Consider the following 23,249-nt stretch of genomic DNA (forward strand, 5'->3'; position numbering starts at 1 on the left):
TTCTCTCATAGTTCAATCTTTAAGCCCCTATGGCACTTCTATTTTCAGGCTAGTCCTATGACCATATTCTCCTTGAGGCCATGCTTGATTCAGTCTTCATATTTCCCCTCAAGGAAGGCTCTCAGATTTTTATTGGACAACTCCATACAACCTAAATCTCTTGAAGAGGCTGAGCAATTAAGTATGCTGAAAAGTAGAAATCAATTGATTAAAATACTTATTATACTGCAGCACCTGAAAATGGCCCCAGATAATAAATTTTTTAAATTTAATTTAATTTTTATTAAAGTATAGTTGATTTACAATGCTGTGCCAATTTCTGCTATACAGCAATGTGACTCATATATATTATGATTCATATACATATATTATTTTTATATTATTTTCCATCATGGTCTGTCCCAGGAGATTGGATATAGTTCCCTGTGCTATATAGCAGGACCTTATTGTTTATCCATTCTAAATGTAATAGTTTGTATCTATTCACCCCAAATCCCAGTCCATCCCACTCTATTCCCACCTCCCCCTTGGCCACCACCAGTCTATTTTCTACGTCTATGAATCTGCCTCTAAAAATGATTTCAATTAGAGTTTTGAAGTCACATATGATTAAACTCCTTCTGGAGAATTTGCTCTGAATGTTAGAATTTTTTTTTCAGGAAACAAACACCTCTGTTTGTTTTTAAAAATCCATCTTCATTGCTGGAGATCTAATTTTCCTTCAGGGTTAGACAACTTGAAGAGATGAAATTTGATTGACATTTGCCTAGCAGAAAGCCTTTTTAAAAAGGATAGAAGATGAAGATAAATTAAAGTTAAGGTGCTTTCAGATGTATTTTGGCATATTGGCTATGCTGACATACTCTCCAAAAACAAAGCAAAAGTAAACCTTATAAGGACTTTATGTCCTTTTTCTTTCATTTAGATAACTTAACCCTGAGATTTTTTTCCCTCTGTGCAGGCATTACAGCATTCCCATGGCTCTTTTTTCATAGCATAAATTGAAGATTATGATTCAATTTCTTCTCTAAATATTTTGAGTGTAATATTTATACTCTGATTATATTTTTGTAAATTGTTTACCCTAATTTACTTTTTCTTCTTTAAAATGCAATCTGAAAAACACTTTGTGGATTAAGTGGAGCAGCTGTGCAGATGATACATTTGTAAGATGAAGGAAAAAAAAAGAATACTACCAATGTTTATTTTTGATGACATTGACCCGATTGTAAAAAGGTCAATGCACGAGCACAGGATGCAGAGTGTTTTGATATAGGCAAGGCTTCATCTCCGGATGGTTATACATTTCAATCTACAGAATAATATTCTGTAATTTTATAGGAAATCCTTTGAGTTTTCCAGAATTCTAAATGAAGTTAATTCATAAAAGCTCTGTATTACTCTTTCTTATTATTATTAAACAATAATAATAATATATTGTGCCAAGTATATATCTGGACAAAACCATAAATCAGAAAGATACATGCACTCCTATGTTCATAGCAGCACTATTCACATTAACCAAGACATGGAAACCACCTAAATGTCCAACAACAGAGGATTAGAGTAAGAAATGTTGTACGTGTATATAATGGAATATTACTCAGCTATAAAAAGTAGTAAAATGGGATGGACAATGGGACCCTACTCTACAGCACAGGGAAATATGTGCGATTGGGTCACTTTGCCATATAACAGAACTTGACAAAACATTGTAAATCAACTATACTTTAATAATAATAAGAAAAAATAAATAAAAATAAAAGAAATAAAACCATTTTCAGCAACATGGATGCAACAGAGATTATCATACTAGGTGAAGTAAGTCAGAAAGAGAAAGACAAAACCATGTGATATCACTTATATGTGGAATCTAAAATATGTTACAAATAAACCTATCTACAGACAGAAACAGACTCACAGACATGGAGAACAGACTTGTATTACTTTTAATACAGTGATTCAAAATTATGGTGTGGATTGGGGCATCATCATTGTACCTTGTGTGCTTCATGACAGATCCTTGTAGAAGAGGAAATGGGTTTGAGATTGGGTACAGATAACAACAAGGGTTATTGGAGAAGAACAGAAAAGTAGAAGTGAGAAATGATGTAACATTGTTTCACAAGTAAATGAACTAGTAAAAATGAATCATGGATGTCTATTGTCCTTGGTCTTAAAAGTTCACATTCTGCAAGGGGTAAAAACAGTGTAGCTTCCTGATACCCTTTCCATGTTTTCCCTAATTCAGTTTTAATGGGTGGGCATAATGAGTGGTGTCTCATTAGGCTCCAATGATTTCTGATCTTTTACACTAATACAGGTAACGTATTCTTTGCACTTCCAAAGGGTTTGTAATAACTAGTTAGGCGCTGGTCTGCTATAGCAATGTAGGTATGTTATATGGTCTTCTTGCTGTTTGCCACTCTCTTTGGTTTTGTGAAGATGTGAAACAGGCAGGTTTCCTTTCTGCTTCTTGGCAGTGTGGCAGTATTTTAGGATTAAGATACCCAACTTGGTAAAACTCAGTTTTCAAAGTTTCTGACTTACCAGAGCTATTAGTAAGTAGGAATTTTATTGATTCATGTATCAAAACTGTAAGTTTGTGAATTACCTGCCTCTGATATCTTTTAGTTGTATAACAATAAATTAGATCACAGATAGCTGTATTTCCTCACTCTTAATTTTGCCTAACCCAGATTCAGTGGTTTTACAGCACTTCTTTTGAGTGGCCATGTGATTGCTGTTTACAGAGTATATTGTTGGGACCTGATACACAACAAGGTTATGTAAATGTCAGTGGATCAAGACTTGGCTTACAAGCTGATACACATTCTGGCCAGGTCATTTTCACACCAAAGATTTTTGTTCTCAAGGGTATTTAAGTGTGTTTAACCTCCTTTGATCAGCAACGTAAGTCCTACTGGAGAGTATTCAATAGCAGATAGAATCTTGCCTGAGAACTGAGGTCAGGGAAGGTTTATTTGTATCATAAGAATCTTTCCTCAGACTCTCAAAGTACAAAGCATCTTTAAGAAGCCACTATGTGTAATTTCTTACCATAACTAAGGATAATTTTATGAGCAGAACATATGACTGTATTGTATGTATGCAATCTAAAATCACAACCAGGCATACGTAGACATGAGGAAAACTAGCAGCCAGATTAAACATTCACATCTGTTTCTAAGTTTTTCTGTCCTATTCCTTTCCTACTTGTTTATTTATCCTTTCACTTCTAGAGCTCGCTTGCAGACAAATGTTGCTAATGCCAATGCTAAAGAAAAGTACTTAGGCAAAAACATTTTATCTATTGGTGTACATTTTTTTTTCTTTAAATTTTGGGGGAAAAAATCTTCACTGTGTCAAAGTAGGGCAGAATTCTTTCATATGAAATAAAACCTTTCCATAATTTGTGATTCCAGCAATAGACAAATCATATAAAATAAAATCATTTTAAAAAATCAGAGAAAAAAGATAATTTTTTCACAGGCTGACTCAATGAAAATATTCTATTAAACTCTGTGTGTTAAGATGGCTTAAAAAATGGTAACAATCCTGTGTAGCATTCCAGAATTTATGTATTGGATACATTTCTAAGATACTGTGAATTTAACTTGCAATTAATTACAAATTTTGGATATTCAAGAGATATTTGAATAGAAGATGTAAATGGTAAATCATTAAAATTTTAATTAAATTTAAATTTAATGTCAGGATACCCTTTTATTTGCTATATAATTGGCAAAAAGGATTGCCTATTTTTCATTTGCTGAATTTTGAAGTTTTTCCCAAACACCTTTTCATGAAGAAATAAAGAAAATTTCAGCATTTACATTTTTATTCCAGTTTACATTTTACTCCTTTGCTTTTTTACTCTACTTTCTGAAAATTCATATTTGACTCTTTTATTGTGCGCTTTTATTTTTCACATCATTCTGTGCCAGATGTTACCAATCGCATTATGTTGAAACTTAAATTTATAAAAATTAATGAATAGTTTTAAATATAAATTTTAAACATAAATTTTTAGTTTATCATTCATTTATGATATTCATTGCTGCTGGCTTTATGGAGAAAATAAACCAGAGAAATATGCATACAAATACTTTATGCATTTTTACCTTTAAGAATTTTTAAAAACACAGAGGCAGGGAAAGTAGTACCATAACATGGTGTAAGGAACTTTAACATGTCCATCACCTAACTTCATTGTTTGCCCTTCGATCAGTCCTATTTCATCCAATCTCTTTGTCAATTTATTCATACCCCTAGATCACATCCCGGACATAACGTGTTATTTCTAAGTGTTTCGCCATTTACCTCTACCAGCTGAGGATGTGTGTATACCCATGAAACCTCCACCCAGATTGAGCCATTTTTTAAAAAAAACTATCTTAATTCTTGGGGAAATGTTTTAACACATTTGGTAGAGTGTTCTCAGTTAACATCAGATTTAAATGTTTCCAACGAAATAATTGAACATCATCTGGAAAAGGTGTCTTCAAGTAAGTGTGATAATGCTAATGGGATATTCAAGGATAAGACAGAATACATTTCATCTTACTTCCTTAGCTTCATTGTTTCTGAGTCATACGCTGCTTACTGTCAAGAGTATAAATTTTGCAGAAACTTTTTGGGCTAATCCCCTTGGGGTGGGAGTTTGAGTTTTGCTATACTATTACTGAGATGATATAATGTACAAGGTTGTATGCATCACTCACCTAAATTGTGTGCATGTTTTTTTATATGTATAAACTACATGAAGCTGCTAAGAATAGGAGAAGATTGTGATCAAGGCAAGAATACATTTACCAAAACTCTTTAAGAAAAGCATTGCTTAATTTACACTTTATCTGAGGCAAAGGGTCCAAATGTTCCCCGAAACCATGTAGAAATTCCATGTACTTAATGGCACATTTCATGTGTGTTCTGTCTCTCTTCTGTTTTCCTTGCTTGGATTGGAAACATGTTGGGGGCAAGCAGGAGTCTTCTCTTATGCTAATAGAATGCTTAGAGTTATGTATTTTTTATACATTTCATTCATTGTCCCTCATTTCATTTTTAAAGTTTTATTGAAGTAGAGCTGACTTACAGTGTTAATTTCTGCAGTATCTTTATATGCATAGTCTTTATATGCACATCCATTGCAGTGTTATTCTTAGCAGAGTACTTGCTTCTTTGTATGTTTTAGCAAGTTTTCACTTCAAACTTGCTGTGGATTGATACTTTTGTAAATATCATAAAAAATTTCCAAAAAATGAAAAAGAAAACAGAGACATATAAAATTCAAACCCCATTTTATTACTATTATTAGTTTTAACATATATTGAAATAGTCTGTCAAATTACTCTAAGGTCTTAAAAGCTTACTCTCCATTTTTTTCCTTACATCTTCTCAGAAAGGTAGCAAACATTTTGTGTCGTAGCCCTAGTCTGCAGACTAGACTGGATTGTGGCCTGTGTGCAGAGGTGACAGTCATAATATTCAACTGCCCATAAATTGTTGTCACTGACCAGTAAACCAGTACCTCTGAGTACCATCATCACATAGTAGATGATAAGTAAATGGGTTGAGTTAATGGGTGACTGATTGAATGAGGTTTGTAAAAGGAAAACTTCTTTAAAGTTTGGCTTAATAGTAATTCAGACACCAACAAAAGATACGTATATGTCAGTGTCAGCACGTGCAGGGCTTTCTTTCTAAATGGATGTGACAGGAACTAAGCACCAAAAAACTGGCATGGGTCATTAGGTAACCCATGTTCAAATCTAAGAATCATTAATGCACATTTGCTTTCAGCCTACATAGAGCATTTATTTACCTGACCTTCTCTTACGTGCATGCTGGCAGCTAATAAAATTTGGTTTTATTCTCATAAGTAGGAATTTTCATTCTAAACAAGCAAGTTTACTTTGAATCAAGGCCTATTCCAAAAGAAGTTATTTTTTTAAAACTTTATATTTTACGTATTTTCTAGATGATTTATTTTCTTTAAGGACAACCACCGAGGTAGATACAGAATATTAGCTGATGAAGATGAGTACAAAATATATATGAACCCTATCAGTAATACATGTACAGTCTAGAATGAAAATGACAGCTTGGTGCATAAATATCAGCTGGAGAACAGAGGCAAAGAAATATAAGGCTAAATGCCCATAAGGAATAGATTTAATCCAGTAGTCATCATAATTTTTCATGTTGTTTTTCAAGTCCTGGCTTATGCATAAAACTTGCTTTCACAACCCACTCTTACCCCCCTTGGAGAAGTCATACAAAACTGCTTTTTGGATCTCTGTGTAGAGGGCGCTTCTTTCAGGACCACTTTGAGGGATGTTAAATATTCAGTTACATTTCCCTTCCTCTTGGCTTTCTAGCCTCTTACAATTATTCTGTCATGTGACTGAAATATTTGACACTGTCTCTCTACTTCTCATCTTTCTCATAGTATCATCCCCATGTCTAGCACATGGGGGTTCAAGAAATAGATGCTGACTCATAAAATAAATAATAGATTGTCAATCTATTCATGAGCATTCCAGAAACCAACCTTATTTTAATTTCCTCAAAAACCCTCCTGCCCCTATCCTTTTTTATTACAGCTGTGGATATAGTATAGCATCGTATTTTGGAAGGAGAAATGATTCTGTAAACAATTCATGCATCCCGGTAGAATTCTACACCTACATTTTTAGAAACTTTTAAAGAACTAAGATTTCTATGCATATATTTTCTACCCTACATCCCTGACCTTTCTGCCTTTCTTTTGGAAAAAAATTCCATTCTTCTTTTCATATATTTAATGGGATTTGTCAAGTCCTTGGTGTAGACATGTTTTATTTCCTGAGTAATGAGATGCTTCCGTTTGTGGTCGGGCGTCTTGTCCTTCCCCAAATGAGATATGCCAAGCCAAACATGAGTTGGAATGCCAAACATTATGTCTCGTGTGTTTGTCAGTTGTGTGATCTATTTCTGAAAACCAAACGCAGTGCAATGACATATTTTCCTATTTGTGAACTTTACCTTCTGTTAATATGATTGAAGCAACTGGAAATGGAAATTGTCAGGGCAATTTAACAAAGAGGCCTTGTAAAACTTATTATATTTCAGGTAGTAAAAATCAGCTTAGAAGGTATATTCTTCAAACCTGAGTTTTATTTGGTAAAGCACATCGGTGCCTGACCTTTCCAGAAACGTACCAAAAAGGAGTCATTTAGAGGTCCCTGTCTTAAATTATAAACATCAGCCTGATCAGGTTCGGCTGTATTTTGCTCACAGTAGATGACAGAATGCATAAGTACACCAAACAGACAGCTAAATGACTGGTTATTTGGATGAGTTTGATGTGTGTTTTATGAAATTGTATACTCTACGAAGCTGTAAAAAGTTAGTCTTATGGACTGGAAGAACCTAAGTATTGAGTAAATCAAAGAATCTTCACAAGTTTGTAATTCAAGTTAATCTTTGAGGGCTGGAACTATAGACCTCTACTCTCTTTGGCAACTTAAACATTTCTACACTTGAGGTTTCAGAGTAGAAAATCAAATGTGTTCCACACATTGTACATTGAAACATATTTTTCAGGAGTGCCTTTTTGATGTAAAAAAATTTGATGTCCTATTGAATATGAAATATAAAGTAAACCCTCATTCTTCATCCATCCCCAGAAGTGATCACTGTTAGAGGTTCCATATGTATATATTCAGACACCTCCTGTGTATATCCAAATACAGGTATACCCTCCATCCTCCCCAGTGTATACACCTGGGGGGCAGTAGAGCTCGGAGATTTTGAGTGCAAGAACTGTGGTTTTATTCCTGGGCCTTAGCAACCAGCTGTGTGACATTGACAGGTCACTGACCCTCTCATCTCAATTTTCTCATTTCTCCCTTTGAAATTTTAGGATAGTTATGCTACCTATGTCATAGGATTGAGGATTGCCTGGTATTTTAAGCTTAGACGAGCACCTGTCTCATTGAAAAAGCATCAAATTTAACTATTGATTATTTTGGTATTATTATGAATGATGATATATGTTTAAATCAAAGAACAAGTTTGAGCATGTATGCATGTAAATAGACACCTGTATATTTTTTTTCACATTTATACAGTGTAGACACTGGTCAGCATATATCTTGGACACATGTCATGTTAATATATATAAAGGTTCATAGTCACTGTATAGAATTCTATTTTATGGATACACTGTAATTAATATGAGTACTCTATTGATAGATATTCAGATTTATTCCAGTCTTATGCTTTGATGCTATTCCAGTGTTTTCACAACATCTTTGTATATGACTGTGTTCTTAAAAAACTTTATCTGTAGGATAAAAGGTCTGAGGACATGTATGTTAAAATGTTAGTGGTCAATGACAAATATGCTACAGAATTTTTGCCAAGTTTTTTTTTTTGACCAACAAAATAAGGAAGTTGTTATGTAATGAAGATGTTTTGAAAACCTTTAGGGCCTAATCTTAAAAACAAACAAACAAACAAAACAGCTGTGAAAGAGACTCCAAGGTAGAAGAAGCTACAATGACGTTGCAAAAGTGGTTTAATTGGTGGCACATGATTGCTTTTGCTTTTTTGACAAATAGTCACATATCACAAACCAAAGCAAAAGTGAAGAGTAATACTACAAAAATACAAATTATTGAAATCTAAAAGAAACATTGCAAACAATCTTATTATTTCGGAATTCTATGTTGAATGATCTGATTAGTTATTTATAATGTAAGTATTAACAGAATTTTGAGTCATTTCATGTTCTCCTCTTATTAAGCTTATTAGCACCATAGACCCCTCCATGGCTGACCTGTATGAGCACACAGGACCCATGCTCAGTGGGTCTCCATGCCAGATCGACACTTTCTTATCTCCATTTTGAAATTCTTTTAAGATTTTTTTTTTTTTTTTTTTTTTGGCCTTTTCTGAGACTGCTCCTGTGGCATATGGAGGTTTCCTACGCCAGAGCCACAGCAACGTGAGATCCAAGCTGTGTCTTTGACCTACATCACAGCTCAAGGCAACACTGGATCCTTAACCCACTGAGCAAGGTCAGGGATCAAATCCGCAGCCTCATGGTTCCCAGTCAGATTTGTTAACCACTGAGCCACGACGGGAACTCCCTTTTAAATTTTTGAACAAAAGGCCCCTTATAATCATTTTGCATGGGGCCCACTAATTATATATCTAACCCTGGTTGGCAATAATTCAATTGAATTGAATCACAGTCAGTATATTTGTCTGATGGAAATGTCTCACAGTTGTGTTCATGTCTTATTTCTTAGAAGATACAGTATTTAATGTCTAATAGGTTATCAACAAAATGTATCAGCCAAATGTCTGATACAGAGCTCTGAGGAAATAATTATAAACTAGGCTTTGACATAGATATCTTTCAAAGGGACCTTATCAAAAACCTAGTGGCGCAGCAGGTTAAGGATCCCATGTTCACTCCTGTGGCTCAGGTTGCTGCTGTGGCACAGGTTTGATCCCTAGCCTGGGAAATTTCACATGCCATGGGCATGGCCAAGAAAAGCTACCTTGAATTTATATAAATGCAAAATCCTATAGGCTGTGGTAGAATTTTCTTAACAGAGACAAACTTATTTTCCCAAGGAAAGTGTTAGGTCAAATGGGAAGTTGCTGTTTTTGTGCTGGTGATGTACACTCTAGAGAGCTAATTGTCTGATAACCCCAATTTAACACCAAAAACTGAAGCTCAGGAAAGTGGAATGCTTGGTTCATGGACACCGGCATCAGGAACAGATCCTGAACTTGAACCAAGTCAGCATGGCCACCTTCTTCTCCTTCCTCAGTCCAGATTTTCCTTCCACATTTTAATGGATTGTTCTAATCGGAGGCATTTACCACCATGTTATTCCATGATCAGGCTCTCCCACCTTATAAAGAAATCAAAAGTAATTAAAAATGGGTTTTCCAAACAGCTGTGGAAGATAAAAGCTGCTCAGAGCCTGGAATTAGACCACACTTGGCTTCAAAGCTGAAGCCTAAGACCTTTAGCCCTTGAAAGCCTCTATGAACTTGGCTTTCTCGATGATAAAGTGAGAATGATAATAAAACCTAAGTCATAGATAGGTTTTTGTTTGTTTGTTTTGCCACACCTGTGGCATGTGTTCCCAGGCCAGGGAACATACACACAACAGCTGTAACCAGAGCCACAGCAATGACAAGCATGGATCCTTAACCCACTGAGCCAAAAGGGACTCCAATGAACATTTTTAAGATTAAATGAGATTATCTATGAAGAACTTGAACCACGGTTAGCACCAAAACAAAACAAACTAAAAGCTTTTTAAAATAAATTTTCAAAATGATGTTTAATGTAAGTGGCTTTTCATACATTTTGTTGATATAGTAGTAGAACAGATGTATTTTAATTAAAATGTATGTATTTAATACTATATCTGGTGTATGGGATAAATAGAAATAGAAATGTAGACAACTACAAATTTCTGCTTTTATCACAATGCATTAATAGTGTGTGCATATTTGGTTTAACAATGTTCAGATACTATAAAAATATATAAATTACCACATTTGACATTTAATAATATATATATTATGTTGACTTCCCTATGTCAATATTATTTTGGATGAAGAGACTGTCACTCAGCTCCCATGGCCTTGAGGTGCCAGACAACGAACCTGTGCTTTGTGGTCACAGCATTTTCTTTAGAATATTTTCTAAAATTATAAAAGACATTACAGATTATTTACTCCAGGATCTTCATTTTTAAGTGAGAAAACTGAGTCCCAGAGTGATTATTCAAGTGTCAAATATTGGATCTCCCACAAAGGTAAGGAGAATTTGTATTCAAAATCCTAGGCACTATTGTAAAGTAGGTATCTGGAGTACATATACCTCATTGGCATTTCAGCAATGAACAGAGTTCTATCCTTCTGAATTCCATCCCAAGTGACCTAGTAATGGTCAACAGGAAAATTCATGAGAACCAAAATTAATTCTTAATGTCTTTTACCACTTCCTCATATAAGTGAGAAGTCTGTCTTGTGTCTTTATTTGTGGCTTGTTTTAACTTTAAAATCCACAGGAAGATGGGAGAAAACAATAATGTTCTAAACAGTCAATAGAAGTACTTGCTTTGGGGATTTTTAAAGTAAGGGTTTAGGGAACCAAAGAGGCTTTGGCTGAGAGAAAGAGAGACTGAGCTGTTGTAGAAGCCCTGGTTCCTTTCCAGGTTCAGGGTGAGCTGACAGCACAAGGAGAAAATGAGAGGCATTTAAGGGAGGGAAATATAGAAAAATTGAGCCTGCTCAATGCTCTTCCGATTTTCTTTTTTAAAGTCAGCTTCACTTAAGTATAATTTATGTACAACAAACTACATCCATTAGAAATGTACAAAGCAGTTGGTCTTGACAGGCACATATGACCATAAGTCAGCCCCACCATCACAAGAGGCTTCAAATCTTTTTACCTACTCACATTTGTGTCCCCTGCTCTTCTTCAGCCATCTCCCCTTCCCTGGACAGACCTCAGCTGCCCCCTAGGATTAGAGCCTTTCAGCCTAATCATACTCCTGCCCCATCCCAAAATAAGCTTATCTGCTATGTTTCCCTTCAGATTTTTGTAAATCAGTCTATTTGCTCTGTATTCCTGGGGAAAGAAAATATATTTTATAGTTCATTGTCCAACTTTATTTAAATAATTAGAAACTGATAAGGTGGAGAAAGTATTTAAAGAATTGAATGTGCAATAGTAAAGCCAAAAAACTAGGTTTACAATTCAAAATCCAAGCTGATATTTGGAGATAATATACAGGTGGAGAAGTCCCAGGAAGACCTGTTTTTAAATGATCACTCCTGGACTCCTATAGATCACTTAGGAGCAAAAGCCATTTTCATTTTTCCTGTAGTGTATGTCCATGGGAAGGGGCGGGGGGGGGGCGTGGATCAGTACATGGATGGAAATATAGGTACATTGAGGAAATGTGGAAGGTAGGAAGTCAGGGGAGACCACATCAAGTCACCCAAGGTAGTAATTTGGAAAATTGAGGGGTCGGAGAAGAAATAATATTCTCATACAGCTATACTTGCCTGGTAATGACATAGGTTTAATGCTGGAGAGACCCAGGTTTTAGAGGCACCTCCAACACTAGTATTATGACACAGTCCCTCTCTCAACTTTGTTGGACTTCATTTCTATGATTTGTAAAATGGGAATGATAGTATCAATATTTGAGAGTTAGTTTAGTAATTAAATGAGATCATTCACATTAAGAAGTTAGAGGTCAGACACTAAAAGAACAGACAGTATGATTTTTGTGTATGTAATTGCTTAGCAGTTAACGCTAAGCTATGGTGATGAAGGTCAGAGTAGGTGCCACCTTTGGTTGGATAATAATAATGGAGAAGGAATAGAGGCTTCTGTTACAATGATAATGTCCTGTTTTTTAATCAGAGGTGTAGTTTGTGTGTGTGCATGTGGGTGTGGGTATACGTATATGTAAATTCATTAATTAAATAACACAAGCCACTTTTAAGTTAGAAAAAGCAAGGATGCTGTATTCATATTTTCTTGCATGATGCTATAAAATTGCCTCAGAGTATTGTTTTTTTAAATGTATTCATTTTTTAAACATACGGGTTACTGTTTAGGATAGGGAGATGGGAGACAAGGCTAGGAAGCCTTCTCCCAGAACACCTACTGTTATTATTAGTTTTTAAATTATATAATTATGTTGGCTGTTTAGGACATTACATACATTTTAAAAAATGGCACAGGAGTTCCTGTCATGGCTCAGTGTTAACAAAGCCAACTAGGAACCGTGAGGACACAGGTTCAATCCTTGGCCCCTGCTCAGTGGGTTAAGGATCCAACATTGCTGTAAGCTGTGGTGTAGGCCAGCAGCTGCAGCTTCTGTTCAACCTCTAGCCTGGGATCTTCCATATGCCTTGAGTGCAACCCTAAAAAGACAAAAAAAAAAAAAAAAAAAAAAAAAATGGGACAGAGCTAAGCCCAAGTTTCCCCACCTTGTCATTTCTCGATAGGCCTGGTCCATTGTGAACAGGGATGAGGCATCTAATATTTCTCTACTCCAAAAAGTCAAATTTTAGATGTAAAATAAAGGCTCTTTTCCTGTGATCCAAACTATTACCAAAAATATCTTGGTTTTTAGGGATTTCTACTAGAAGTGCCAGATAACTCACCAAGCTTTCTTCTTTCTTTTTTTTTTTTTTTTTTGGTCTTTTTAGGGCCTCACTCGCGGCATGTGGAAGTCTAATCAGAGCTGTAGCCACAAGCCTGCACCACAGCCACAGCAATCACCAAGCATTTTTAAATACCACAATACTCTTAGCAAATGCCTACCATTTCAGTCTATAGCCAGCAGTTGGATGCTCCTTTAATTTGCTTTCTTTCCCTCCTATGCCAGCCAAAACATGGCAGCAACAACAAAAATTAATTTGGAATACTGTCTGTAAAGGGAGTGATGATTACTTTCAAGTCCAAACAAAATTAGGTAGGGAAAGAAATGTGAGGGGAAAACATTTTTCAAGATCTTCTGGTGGAGTGTGTGGTAAAGTAGGTGTGAAGGAAAATGCACATGTAAATAATGTTTTTCATTATATTTTGAAAAGGATAGGGAAGCAAGAAAATGAAAAACACAGTTTTCAGAAAAAAAAAAAACCTTCTTCAAAAAAATTGCAATGTGCTTATTAGGATTAAGGAAAGTTCTAAATTACATGCAGTCACAATGACAGACATGCTATTGTTGCTTTGTGATGGTGAGAACCATGTTGTCTATTTCTTTCATGTCCCTGTGGGTATAGACAGAGGCATGAAGTAGGGAGAACTTTATGAAGACCAGATGGGCAGTGTGGCCATGGAGAAAGCAGGGGATGAAGAAGGAACCTCTCTCGGCCAACCTGGGCCAGCATCTCATCTCATCAGGCCTCAGTGTATCCATCTATGTTATGGGCACATTGCTCTAATTAACCTCTGCCAGTTATAAAATACACCTCACTCAATTCAGTTGAATACTCCAAAATTTCCATGCTGAAAGATCTGGTAAAAGAGAATTTTTGCTCCCGGACTTTATTATTAATAAGGCAAAGTGTAACTTTGGATAACACCTTTCAAAAAATCCCTTTGGATTATGTATCCAACTTAATGTTAGATTGCTGACTGTAGTTCATTCTGGTACAGTGAAGTGCTTTTGCATGTGAAGCTATTTATTCTTGCCTTCCTGCGTATCATCTGTTGAACGTTTGAAGCTCCCAAGAAACTGTGGTATGTTGAGTTGTATTTACTAAACGCCTTGATCTTAGAAAATGAAAGTTGAGCGTAGGAAAATAAACTTACAAATGCTTTGAACCTTGAGAAAATTTTTCTGTAAGTTAAAATAAGGCTGAATTATGGTGAGGATATATTTCTCAGTTTAAAAAAAGAAAAAGAAAAGAAAAATGTTGAGCATGCCAGTGACAAGAGTGAAATTTATAACATTTTGGCCACCATGAAATTTTGTATCCTAAGTTGGGCCCCTTAGTGGTTAGATTTGCATGTCATCATTCTTATTTTTATTGATGTTCATGTTCCTCTTATTAAGAATTCTAGGGTATACAGTGTATGTTTTCATATATTCTGAACTATCTACTTTATGTGACTGGCTATTTTCCAATGGTTTCTTTGTATGATTTCTGAAAAAGTTTTTGCTTTTGCTTCTAATGATTTATCTCTCATATGTTCAAGTTTATAGCTTACATGTCACTTTCCATTGAAGCCAAATATGGGTCACCAGTCATCTTGAGTCATAGTAAAAATAATTTCAGAGGCTACGATTGGGATAAAACTTATGTGACAAAGGCTGTTGTTCTTTAACTGCAGTGGACTGCCTACAGTGTAAATGCTATAAAAGGTCAATTTGCAAAAAAAACTGGAAGTATATTATTTTTATTATTTTCATGAATGCATTTAAAACACAGCATGATTCAAAACTTTTGACAAATGTCTAAATAAACCTAAGCATTCTTTATAGGACTTTCATTTAGTGAGAGAAAAACTCCCTAATTAACTTTTATCCTAGAGATGGTTTGTTAACAGGTCATCCTAGGATCCAGTCCCTGGCTATTTTGAGTTGCTTTTTCTCAGCAATCTAAAGCCACTGGCTTACCCTTTTTTAAAAGATCATCATTTTAGGAAATTCAATTGGGTGACTTTATTCATAATTTAAATACTGTGATGAACCTATTATTATTATTATTATTTCATTGTTATTATTTTAAATTGTGGCAAAACACACATATCAAATTTTAAATATCCAAATGAATCTTTTAAGCCTAAGAAATCCAATACTGCTTAATTTTAAATGAAGTGCTCCCTGCTATGTCCCACAAACATACCCAGGGACCTACAGCTGTTATGGCCTGCTGGAAAATTCTGACCCATGTGAAAGTTAAACCAATTTTGTGTCCTTGAAACTTAATCCTTGTCCCGATAAATCTTCTAGGGTTACTTATTCATTTCTCCTTGCTGAAAATGCCTGCTTCTTTATGTTTCTATTGAGTGGAAGAGAACAAACTAATTCTCTCTCTTTGAATGCAGTTGAAGAGTTTCCTGGTGGCCTAACAGGTTAAGGATCTGGTGTTGTCACTGCTGTGGCTCATGTTGCTGCTGTGGTGTGAGTTCAATCCCTGGTCACAGAACTCCCACATGCTGAGGGTGTGGCACTAATAATAATAATAATAATAATAATAATAAATTCAGTTGACAAAACACATAGTAAATTAGGACTTTAAACTCTTGCCCACTCCAAAATCACTGCAGAGGCTATAATAGAAACCTAAGTCCAGGTACTTGGTGTAGCTATAAATGCTCGACTTTAGAAAATTTAAAGAGTCTCCATTTCAGAAAGATACTCAGGATACAGTTGGAAAGGTAGGAGATCCTACCATCATGAATTTTGTAGAATCATTGTGACGGTCTCTACATCATGAGTAAAATAACAAACATGAAAGAAAGATGGGGGTTGTATCTATATAAAGCCTACAGTATTTTGCACTAAACTCTTAACTAGAGTTTTACTTCCATTAACTGGGAAGGACATACTATAAACTACTAGTAAAGTCTTTGGACAACTTAATATCAAGTTCTGGAGTGAAAATACTATTTGTTTTGGCCAAGACTAAGGTTGCCTGATTCAAGCATTTTACTTTGTTGTGGCAGTAATAAGTATGTCCTATGCCATTTTTAAAATAAAGAAAGAAAATCTCTCAGATAACAGAGGAAATCCTGATTGAAAAGACACCACATACCTGCGAAAAATAAGAGATTTTTATCTCCAGTCTTAAAGTTGAGATCCTTGATTTAGCTTTGGCTTTGCCATGGTTAAACATGGATACATCTATACAACACCTACCTCATGCCAGGCACTGTGTAAGATCCTAGAAATAAATTTAAAAATATAAGATACGACTTTTGTGTTCTTTATTTACCAGTCTGTAGTTCCTTCATTCATAACATGAAAGAATCTGATGATCTCTGAACTCTCCCAGCTCTGATGGTCTATGTGAAAACCAATTAATATATTCACTTATTCTTTCTACTAATGTTCATTATAATTCAGGAATTGCGCTGTATTGGTGATGCGGTGAACAAGAGAGAGAATGGCTTACATCTGAGGAAGGGGAGAAAGAACCTGAGAAAAGTAAACAAATAAATAATAAAATGTAATTCCAGAGAGTACTAATTCAGTGAAGTAACAGAAGCACAGAGAATGATGTGATAGTGTCTGGGAGAGCTGTTCATATGGCAGAAAAGAGCTCAGAAGGCAAGGTGATGTTGTTGAGAGTATGCATATATATTTAGTTTTATAAGAACCTAAATATATTCATAAAATATTTGCATCAAGACATATAGGGAGTCAGCTTTAAATACTGGGTTCACAAATATTATCTATTAGAACAACCTCTATCAGGTGAAGTGTACAATGAAACCGATCTATTAACCTCACTGTGCCACATTGTAGAATCATCCAAGGTGTTAAAAAAAAAAAAAGGCACATGCCTAGGACAGAACCTAAAGCTCAAATTAATAATAAGTACCAGCAGGGTATCACTGACCATGGAGAACCATTGTACAGTGATGCAGAGCACAGATGACGGAGCTAGAACATCCAAGGTCACATTCCAACTCTACTGTTTATTGTGGAAACTTTGATAAGTTACTTGATTTCCCTGTGTTTCGGTGTCCTCTTGTGTAAAGTAGAGTTAAAAGCAGTTCCTGGTCTACAAAGTTTCTGTGAGGATTATTGGGACAATCTACTCTGTTGCAGAGTCTGTAGTAGTAGTAGCCTATTTTAATATTTTTAATTTTAATCCGGTCATAATGTAACAAAATCACTACCCTTCAGTAGGCACTGAGTACTAGAAAATGAATAAACATTATAGAAGTCAGTTCTCTTTTTGTGTCTTTCCATCAATGACCTTTTATGTTACACAAACAAGTCATTTTATTAAGGGCTATGTTCAAAGCAAATGAGGTATGCTGGAGAAAACAATGAAAATTCCACCTAGAGGAAAAATAACCAAATGCCCTTCACTGCCTTATTGGAAAATGGAATGCTTGCTTGGTGACAGATCCCGATGTTTTAATGGACAAATGAATGGACGAGAGAGGGCTGCACAATGCAAATGAAGCTCTGGTTTTACAGGATATGACTACCATTTTCTTAAATTGTCTCTGGAACAAATGGATGTTGGTTATATGATATGTCAGGTAAATTAACTTTGTGGAGTGTAGTTCCTGAAAATTCATTTTCGAATATCCTAAAAATAGAGCTTGTACATGTCTATTAGCCTTTGATTGACCATATTTTCTTTCTCTTCCTCTTAACTGTGTTTTAGCATTATATTTTAAGCTCTTGCTGTTCTGCTGTTTACTGGGAAGAGGAGGGAGGTAAGAGGAAGGGGCTATAATAGAAGCTGATAGCCCCAATGGGCCACCATCCATTCTTGTTTCCAATGATTTTTATATCTCTTATCTTCATTTGAAAACTTGATAATTTTTAAAACTTAAGAGAATAAAAGGAGCACATATATGAGCGTAAATAAGTAGAAACATATACGTTTCCCCCACCCCCAAATGTTCAGTGTCTAATGCTATCTTTTGATGGAAAAGAATGTATCTCTTGGTCCCATCAGTTTTTCTCTTGGCTTAGAGTATTGACTACAAATTATTTAGATTTTTCAGCACTTGAGGCAAACTGTGACACCACTAAACACATTTTTTCCTCAACATTTCTGTGGTATTTGTGTAGTAGACCCCATGGAACCCACTTAAAACAAGTGTAAGCAAAACCTTTGATCCTTGGGAAGGACAATTGGATGCAAGACATTTTTTCTTGGTGAAGCCTCTGTAGACCCATCATTCAACGGCTTTGATGGCTTTCTGTGATCTATGGCCAGTGATCTCCACTTAATCTACAAAGTGTAAACTCTTCCAGGGCTGCAAGTGTGCTACCCAGGTGTTGAGAAGGTCACCAATCTAGTTTATTTGCGGAGATATGGGAAGATAGTCATCCTGGAATCTGTACCCGCCCCCTGCCCCAAGTCAGTGGGAAAAGAACAGTTTCAGAATATTGACCGAATTACAGGTTTTGCTATTAATAGCAATGAAAAGCCCTTAAAAAATATAACAGCATATGCATATTGGCTTGCACTTAATGACATGAAGATTTGACTGTAAAGTGGAAAGGATGGTTCAGGAGGTGACTTTCCTGATGTGGGACCAAAGTCGAATATTCTGTTGTGGTGTAAGGTAAACTAGTCGGAACAGCCCTGCCATTAGCTAGCTCTTTGGTCCTGGACAAGTCACTTAACCTCTGAGTTTCAGGATCGCTGGTAAAATGAGAACACTGATATTTGGCAGATCCCCAAAAATGCATGTGTAGCTCCAAGAAGAAGAATGTGGGGGTAAAAATCACAGAAGACTATGTAAAAGTCAGAAACTTCTGCTTGAAAGTAAAAAGCCTTTGGATTTTGGCAAAAAGTGATCAAGCCCTCTTAATCCTAGACATCAATAGCGGTTTCCCCGGCTTTCAAAAATTCCCTTCATGCCACTTTGCTTCTACAAAAGACCTACATTAATACCTATTTTCACCAACCAAAAGAAATCCAAAGAGGATTTTCACTTTTAAGAAAAAGGGCAAAAAGTGAATAGTGTTCGGTGTTTGTTTTGCAGAGCTCTCTCATAGAGGCAGCACATAGCCCCAACCCCGAGCAGTTAGAATGCCCCTGTTAAGTTCCTTCCCCAGAACCACACTCAGCATCCCAGCATCAGACTCCATAGCTTTGACCTGTGACTCTGAGCAACTGGTCTTTATCTCGATTTTTATTGTGCACCCTTAGCAAGATGTATCCTAATAAGGTAATTGCTTCTTTGCTTTATGCCATTTGGGCTTATGGAAGGTTTCATAGGAATGCTCTACCTTGAGTCAGTGGGGAAAACCTGCATTAGCTGTTCTAGCCCATGGGAGATAAAATTTGAGTGTAAATATTACAGGTGACCTACAATTAAATCATTTTAGAAAATAATTCTCCACCCAAAGTACTGGTCACATAAATTCACTATTAGTTATGAATGATATTTTGTTTAGTAGTCATTGTGCAGCAAGATGTGAATATACTAACATCAGTGTGGAGAGTAAAAACCACAAAGCACATGTAATATCAGTAGTAGATCTGGATGTAAATGCCAATGTGTATTTATTAAAATATCACCAAGAGGAATACAGTGAAAATAACGAGGGTATAGGGTTGAGATGAAGGGCTAGAGCCAGGGCATCTAATATGCCAGCTTCACCACTAACTGAACTAAGGGTGGTGCTGCTTGCCTCTCTGCATCTCAGTTTCTTTACATGCCCAAGTGAGAGTACTAATAGGACTTTGTGAGTTTAGACATGCAAAGTGCCCAGAACAGTTCCTAACTCACAACAAAGAGCTGGCTGTCTCTTTGCTATGAGAATTAAAAAAGCCTGGATTGCTATCCTAGTTCTGCCACTTCTTTTTGTTGAGTCTCAGCTTCTTTATCTGGAAAACTGGTAGTAAGAATATTGACCTCTCTCATTGTGAAAGATTTATGGGATAACATGTCCTCAATTGCATTATGGTTTTCAGGAACTATTCACATGTCAGGAGTTGTTTTATTTTAAACACTTATTACAGTAACTTTCATTGAAGTGCTGCCTGCAGTGTTAGCCACTCTGCACATCTCACCTAAAAATGTGTCTGAACATTGTTGAGTAGTCCCTGTGAGGCAAAATCACCTGCAGTTGAGAACCACAGCTCTAAAGCATCTTTAAGATGCCACATTCTCCAGAAATTGTTATTTTCTTTCCTATGTGCTTATGAATGTCTACCTCCACATAATTGATTTTTTAATTGAATTATAGTTGATTTACATTGTTATGTTAATTTATGGTGTACAGCAAAGTGATTCAGTTACATAGACATTCATTTTTTAATATTCTTTTCCATTATGGTTTATCATAATTAAATACATAGTTCTCTGTGCGATAGAGTAGGACCTGTTGTTTATCCCTTCTATGTGTACTAGTTTGTATCTGCTAATCTCAGCTCCCAATTCTTTCCTTCTTCACACTGCTTTACCTTCACTGCCAGACAGTTATTGACCTCATACCATAAATACCTGTTTACTTAAATGTATCCCTCTATGGACTGGAAGTTGACTTTGGTCAGGAATTTTGTCTTTCTCACCATTGGTTCTACAGAGTAGGTATTCTATGCCTATTTGTTGAAGGGAGTCAGGGAGAGAAGGAAAGAAGGAAGTGGGGAGGAGAGAAAGGAGAGAGAGGATGATGACAGGTAGATGATCTGGTTACCCCACTCATTAAGAATACTGAAGAAGTCGGTTAGTCTATCTGGGTCTCTCTTTTTTCATCTGGAAAATGGGATGTTTGTCCTGATAGAGTCTAACATACCATTCTGTGCATTTCAGGGCCTCCTGCTATGGCAGAGCTCAGGCAGTAACTAGAACCTTGAGGAGTTAATGTGCAGGTCACACCATTTACTCCCAGGAAGAGGTCTGACCTCTGCAGAAAACCTGGCCTGTATTTGTTTGCATGAGCATCAATGATTTGTGTAGCAGACACCTCCTTCCATGGATAGAAGCCCCATAACTTCAGTGGGAAATAGAACCAGAACAGAGCCCAGAACCAGACTTTGCTTCAGAGGGATACCCAGAGAGTAACACATATTTTGTGAAGGAACTCCCTGCATTGCTCAACTAGAGTTTTTAATTTGCTTACAAGCAAAATGAAGGGCAGCAGCTACCTCAGAAGTTTCATGAGTCCATGTTTCTTATCAAAACAACTTTTTTTTTTGTCTTTTTAGGGCTACACCCACCTCATATGGAGGTTCCCAGGCTAGGGGTCGAATCAGAGCTGTAATTGCTGCTTGTCTATGCCACAGCCACAGCCACACCAGATCTGAGCCACATCTGCGACCTGCACCACAGCTCACAGCAATGCTGGGGATCCTTAACCCACTGAGTGAGGCCAGAGGTCAAACGTGAGTCATCATGGATATTGGTCAGATTTGTTTCTTCTGAGCCACAATGGGAACTCTCAAAACAACAATTTCCTTAAAATGGGCTAAAGTCCACAGTTAATGTCAGTGTAATTAGAACACTTCTTGCCAGAGAAAAGGAGGGATAGAGGCTTTCCTCACACAGAACAGGGTATGTCAGTGATTTTTCTCTTCAAACTAGTGTTCCCAGCCTTTCAGATTGGACCTCAGTGGCAATACTTGGGAGGGGCCTATTGTCTCTCTAGTGAGCTGGGCTTTCATATAAAACCATGAGAAAGTACCAATACCCTAAACAAATGCATTAGTATCTTTCTCTGAACCCCCTGTATTTAAAGATTTAAAGGGCCTGATTAATGCATTTCATCTAGTTTAATATAGATCATTATTTCACATACCACAAGGAACAAAAAAGCATTACCCTTTCAGCTGAAAATATGATCTTATAATAATACAAATTATTATCATAAAACTTTAGATGCATTTAGGCATAGATTTTTAAAACACCTTTCTTGTGCATTCCTAAAAAGGAAAATAAGTAAATCAAGGTGTTTAAATTACTCTAAATAGTTTTTCATAATCCGAATCTATTTCTGCATAACTTTATGCTCAAGAAATGTCATATCCCATGTTTTTCCCACGCACAGTATCCTCCCGTGTGCCGTCAAGAGCACTGGTGACATAACATTGCTTAGAAGGATGCTCTGCTGATGTTTGAGGTTTCCTTCTAAGTCACCAATCCTGGACGTTTGGAAGTTTGCATGCAGTCAAAGATGATTGCATCCTCATAGAATGAGTTTGGGAGTATCCCTTCCTCTGCAATTTTTTGAAATAGTTTCAGAAGGATAGGTGTTAGCTCTTCTCTTACCAAAACCAAACAAAGATATCATAAAAAAAGAAAACTACAGGACAATTTCACTGATGAACATTGATGCAAAAATCCTCAACAAAATACTAGCAAACCGCATCCAATAATACATTAAAAGGATTGTACGTCATGATCAAGTGGGATTTATCCCAGCGATGCAAGAGTTCTTCAATATCCGCAAATCCATCAGTGTGATACACCACATTCACAAACTGAAGAATAAAAACCATGTGATCCTCTCAATAGACGTGGAAAAAGCCTTTGACAAAATCCAACACCCATTTCTGATAAAAACCCTTCAGAAAGTGGGCATAACGGGAACCTGCCTCAACATAATGAAGGCCATATACGACAAACCCACAATAAACATCATTCTCAATGGTGAAAAGGTGAAAGAATTCCCGCTGAGATCAGGAACAAGACATGGATGTCTGCTTTTGCCACTCTCTTCAACATAGTTTTGGAAGTCCTCGACACAGCAATCAGAGAAGTAAAAGAAATAAAAGGAAACCAAATTGGAAAGGAAGAAATAAAACAATCACTATTTGCAGATGACATGATGCTATACCTAGAGAATCCTAAAGACTACCAGAAAACTGGTAGAGCTCATCCATGAATTTGGCAAAGTCGCAGGATACAAAATTAATACACAGAAATTGACAGCTTTTCTATACACTAACAATGAAACAGCAGAAAGAAATTAGGGAAGCACTCCTGTTTACCATGGCATCCAAAAGAATAAAATGCCTAGGAGTAAACCTACCTAAAGAGACAAAAGATCTATACT

At 36.2% G+C, this 23,249-nt stretch overlaps 1 protein-coding gene across 3 annotated transcripts in view; it reads left to right on the top strand.

Annotated features, from left to right (window-relative positions):
• RBMS3 (RNA binding motif single stranded interacting protein 3) overlaps positions 1 to 23,249 on the top strand; it is a 1,489,550-nt gene that overhangs the window by 1,074,692 nt on the left and 391,609 nt on the right. The gene's annotated exons all lie outside the window — the stretch shown is intronic.

Source organism: Sus scrofa, chromosome 13 (genome assembly GCF_000003025.6).
Source record: "Sus scrofa isolate TJ Tabasco breed Duroc chromosome 13, Sscrofa11.1, whole genome shotgun sequence".
NCBI classification, from domain to species: Eukaryota; Metazoa; Chordata; class Mammalia; order Artiodactyla; family Suidae; genus Sus; species Sus scrofa.